Here is a 6,000-nt window from a genome sequence, read left to right as displayed (position 1 = left end):
AACAACAACAACAACAACAACAACAACAACAACAACAACAACAGCAACCACAACAGCAGCAACAACCACCCCAATGGTAACAACAACAACCCCAATACTGCCCCAAGGACTGGAAGCAACGCTGTTCCCGTCACCCCCAAGGACAAGTCAACCATCACTTGTTATGAATGTGGAATTGTGGGTCACTACTCCAATGAGTGCCCCAAAAGGTTAGCCAAGACTGCCCCCAATACCGCTGCACCAGCCCAGCAACAGCGCCGCTTTGCAGCTAGAAGGAACCCGAACAACCGCAACAGTCGTCTCTACCACATGAGTGTCACCGAAGCTCACGAAGCACCCAATGCCATGCCAAGTATGTCTCCTGTTAACCCAATTTCCCAATCTCTCTTAGGAACCTAAATTTTCTTAAAATCTCGGGACGAGATTTGTTTAAGGGGGAAGGGTTTGTAACATCCCAAATTTTAAAACAAAGAGAAAATGAATTTCCCTTTTTCCAAAAATGAGAACCAACAAAAACTTTTATTAAACTAAGTAATATGCATAGTATTTAAGCATGTAGGTGTGATCTTTGCCATGATAGTTGCTTGATATGTTGGAACATGTTTTCTAAACCCTAAACCTCACCTTTCTTGTCACCATCCAAGATTAAAACAAAGAAAAGAAATTAAAATAAATAAAAGAAAAAGGCCTATGTAAACCTATGGCTATTATTGCAAATAATGAACTAGGCCATGTTCTACCTTATTGGATGATTTGAAAAACCTAAACAAACCCAACCTATCATTTACCAACTCAATCCACTGTGAAATAAAAAGAAAATAAAAATATGCATAGAGGCATATGTGGCACATAGCCATAATGGCAAATCTTGCCCTATGCCCTCATACTCTACCCAAATGGTTTGAAACCATCACTAAACCTAATCTAACCCTAAATGGACCCTAGACCATGCCCAAAGGAATCAAGTGAAACAAAATAGAAGAATAAGAAAAATGCAAATAGCACCACATATGTGTTTATGGCCATTTTTGCAAATCTTTAAACTAGGCCATTTTGAATTGTTTCAATGGTTTTGAAATGTTCCTAAACTAATAACAAACACTTTTGACTCAAAGAAACACAAATCAAATCAAAGGAAAATTCAAAAACAAGAGACATGTGATAATGGTCAAATCTGCCCATAATAAAATGTTACCCACTTTGAGCCCTTGTATTAAGAAATTTTCAAACCAAACCCTCTCAACTCTTTGCACCTCATCCAAGACCTCATCAAGATGAACACTTTTGGTGTTGACCACTTTGACCAGATCCTTTTCTATTGCTCAAAATAGTCAAGCCAAGATGACATGTTGAAACAGATTCTAGATTCCCACACTTTTTAGAAATTCCATCAAACCTTTCCAAAATTCAAACTAATCCCACCCATTGTTACCCAACATTATATAGAGAACATTCATGAAGAATTTTGGCCAAAATTACACACAAGAGAGACCATTGCTTGTCACATATGAAGTACACATAGTTTAATTTAGAAGTACAAATCACTTTTTCAACCACTTTTCACTTTTCCACCCTCTCTCTCGTGTCCTTCTTGATAGTACACCTTTTACCCTAAAGTGCACCAATGAAGTGACCTAACATTACCATGATCACCATGCCCAAGCATGCCACCATCATTGCATGTGCCACATACACATTTTTGATTTAATCCAATGTGCACACCATAGCCCTCTCCAACCATGCTCACCATGCCACATACCTTGGTCTCACCCCACTTGAGCTTGCAGCACTCCAAGACCAAGAAAATTATTGCACCAAGGATCATGCCAAGCCCATGCCATTGCCATTGACATCATCATGCCAACCCTTGTCCTCCTCCTCCTCTAGTCACCTCACCTTGTCAAATAGACCCACCTCACTCTACTGAGCAGCACCATACAAGAGTTGACCTCAGGAGAAGCCCTGCACACCCCATGCCACACCATGCCAGCCATCATGCTCACCACCATGACACCACCTGCCCTTGCTCTCTCTGGTCCCTTTCACCATGTCCTGAAGCCTCCCCTATTCTTGCTGAGCAGGCTAGACATCATTTTGAGTCAAGGAGAAGAAGACAACGCCCTGGCCACGACATGGTCACCACTCCCAGGCACGCCAGAGCATGCACTGGCACGTCCTTGGACGCGCCAGTACACCACTGCGCCTCGTCACTGACGTCCTCATCTTCCTCTCTCCTCTCACCTACCGACTCGCCTACGCACCAGGACGCTACCAGACACCACCATTGGATACCCCAAGCGTTGTAGCCGACGCCCTCGTCGACGTCTGCTACCGGGTACTGCAAGGACGATGACGATGCCCAAGCTACCCCGTCCTCCATTCGCTGCACCAGCACGCTCCCTAGGACCGCCATGATGCCAGCAAGCCCACGCCTACCTCACCTTGACCCTTCGCCGCTCCAATCGACGTCGCCATGCTCAACCTCGCCGTGCGCCTCAGACTCGCTCGCCCCCTATAAATAGAGCCTCCCCTTCATCCTCAGAGAACACCACCTCACTCACCTCCCTCCTGTGAGCCTCCTCGACCCCTTCCTCCTCCACATTGTGCCCTAGCTAGCCCTAATTTCGCCGGAGTCCGCCGCGACAGTAGCTCGACGACGCCGTCGATTTCGTCCACCTCAGGCGCTCCCACGACCACCGCTGACCTCGCCGTCGTCAACAACCCCGTCCTACCTCGTCGCCGCCCCTCGCCGGAGCTCAGGTGAGCCGCGGGACCAAACCCTCGCTGTGCCAGTGCTGCCTCTCGTCGACATATACGACAACCTGCAGCCGTTGGATCTCTTCTTAATCCAACGTCTCACACGTCTGTGTACCGTTTCGGGTTAAATAACCCACTGACAGGTGGAGCCCACCCTGTCAGGCAGCCCACTGCGTACCAGCGTGTAGCTGGGCCGTCCCATTTTATTTTCTCTATTTAGCCCAGTTCGTTTCCCGCCTAAGCCCATACGTTTAAATTCAAATTTTTCGAATTATTCAATCTGCTCACTGATGCCATATTCAAATTTGAATAGAATTAAATCTACTAAGCCAAATTTAACAAATTTTATATATTTGAAAAGTTTAGAAAATTATCTAAACAACTACACTGGTCTCAACCCTAGATTCGTTGTAGAATTAATGTGATAAAAATAACAAGCAGAGACTTTTCAAACTTCAAACATTTATTAAAAATCAACCAAAAATGCTTTTGAGTTGATTCCAACTCTCAAAAATCACATTTCATATTGTCTATCTGAATATGTAAAAATATGACATAGTTGTTTGTATGATCATGGTCTAGATTAAATAATGGCTCTATGGCTATTTCTAGTCCATTTAAATTATCCAAAAATATTTATTAAATGATATGGGAGATATTCTCTCATTTAAATCTTGTCTCAAGTAACTCAACATGAGGTAGTGACCATGGTCTATATAATCTCATATTGAATTATTTGGTGACATTAAATCACTACTATGTTAGTATTAAATTGCATGAGGTGTAGCACCTCATTTAAATCATTTTCCCAAATTATGATTATGAAGTGTTGACCTTGGTAAACATGGCTTCATACATTATTATTTGAGGAGATTAAATCTTAACAAAGGAAATTATTTCTCAAGAATAATAAATAGAAACCCTAAGAAATATCTCAATGAGAGGAAATTATTTTCCTACCCCTAAATAGAAAACCCTAGTTGTTGCTAAGTAATTGTGATGATGATAGATCATTTTGAGTGAGCCATTAAGGCTAAGTAGTCCCTTAAGTATTGATTGGTGATTGTTATCCTCGTATTCATTATAGACGCTAGTACCGGAGACTACCAAGAGGAGGAGGTCTACTTTGAAGAAGATGAAGAGAACTTTGATCAGTAACCCAACCAAGGCAAGCTAGAATTCTTGCAAGCTACCCTAATGCAAAGCTCTATAAGAGCAAGGCACCATTACATATTACTTTATGCTTAATGATCCTATCCCAAGTTTTTACCTTACAAATTTTTGACTTTGGTTTATCAAAGTTTACTTTTTGATTCATGATTCACTTGGTCTAGCTATGGAGTAGTACAAGAGCATCACACTTAGCCTAGAAAGCTATAAGCTAGTTAGCACCCCTCATGACTAGTTGCTAGTGCTAACAAATAAAATTGACTACTCTAGATGGGAACATGTGAAATGAAATAACTTTGAAAGATTTTGAAAGTGAATGTGACTTGAATGACATGATGAATTTGATAAAAACTGATGGTTGGGTTCGGATGCGATACCATTCCAATTATTTAGTACCCCCACAATACCTGATTATGGGTAGGGCTTAACTTGAAATTTATGTATCTTAGTATGGGTTCCCTCTAAATAAGCGTCATAGGGTTATGCCGAGGCTGCCTCCGTTGAAAGTGAAATGATGTGTAATGACGTGAAATGAGGTGAATGTCCGGCCCAAGCCCTGTGTAGTTCCCAGGCTGACGGTTTGTCTTCACTGGGAGGCCAAGCTCATGGGGAGAGGTGCCTATACTAGGGTATGTAAGTGAAAGATTATGGTTGATGATCCGCGTACTGAGTTACGATTATTCAGGGTTATCCCTGATGGATGTAATCAAAAGTTGTGGCACAAGTGTACAACCTCTGCAGAGTGTAAAACTATTCGAATAGCCGTGTCCACGGTTATGGACGGTTAGAAAGGCCATACTGTTCCGTCATCAGAACTTTTCAAAAATGTTACATGTGACTGGTGACTTGAACTTGAAAGGTGAATTTGAATTGATCACAACAGAGTTGTGGGAATGACACTAATGTTCCCACTTGAGTTAAGTGAAGAGTCTTTTACTACTAAATGCTTATGAAATAAAACTGGCTTTATGCAAATGAACCTAGAGCTTAGCACCCCCTTACCATAGTTGATAGTACTTACATTAGTATTAGTTTGCGAGTACTTTAAAGTACTCATGGCTTTGTCCCTAGCTATTCAAATGGCCAGACTATGAAGAAACTAGTACCAGGATGATGGACAGCAAGACGTCTACGATAACTAGGACTACTCCTGACGTCAAAAGTTGCCTGTGAAACAGATGGACCACAACCGCTACTTCGCTTACGCTATGTGTTTTGTACTTGGATCTCTAGATCCACTATGTTGTAAGACTGGATCATGTGATCCTCTATTTGTAAGACGATTATGGTATGTAATGAATGATGTGTTGTGATATCAATCTATTATGTCTCACAAAAATAATATTCCTGGGATTGCGATGTACGGCAAAATAGTCATCTGGACTTAAAAATCTGGGTGTTGACAGGAAGTCGTCGTGCTAAGGCCCCAAAGGACCAGCGCACCAGAGCAGCAACCATCGCCAATGATGATAACCGTAGATCGGAAGAGACTGATCTGAAAACACACAATCGAACACGAAAGACGACCGGATCATGGGAGATCCGCCGGACACACAACTCCACGCACCCTCCGCCGGCGTTAGATGCACCACTGGAGCGAGGATAGGACGGGGAGGACCTTATTCTGACTTCAGGAAGTAGCCGCCGCCTCACCATCCCGAAGAAGACATCGAAAACGAACTAAACGAAGAACTGAAACCTTCCTGCCGGCGAGAGGCCGCGGTCCGCCACACCTCCAAGGCCCCAAGGCCACCGGAGGCGGAGCGGACCAGCACCGTCGCCGGCAAAAGGGACGAAACCCTAGATGGGTTTTAGAGCCGCCTCCTAATCGCCTTGGTGTTTTGCTATTTTCTCGTACCGGTTTATGACTTAAACTTATTACATGTAAATAATATTAATACAAACTACAAAGACATAAATAAAAGCATTTTTGGAATCAAATACAAGTGTACTATTCTTACATGTCCATAATTTTGTTTACTTTGAAAACTCAAAAGAGTATTTTGTGGTCAAACTTATACTTTAAAAACCTACGAAATCGAGCGCTTACTAAAGAAGGAGTAGCTATCATGT

The sequence above is a fragment of the Lolium rigidum genome, chromosome 5 (genome assembly GCF_022539505.1).
Source record: "Lolium rigidum isolate FL_2022 chromosome 5, APGP_CSIRO_Lrig_0.1, whole genome shotgun sequence".
NCBI lineage: Eukaryota > Viridiplantae > Streptophyta > Magnoliopsida > Poales > Poaceae > Lolium > Lolium rigidum.
The sequence above is the reverse complement of the archived record's forward strand: the minus strand, read 5'-3'. Positions refer to the sequence as shown.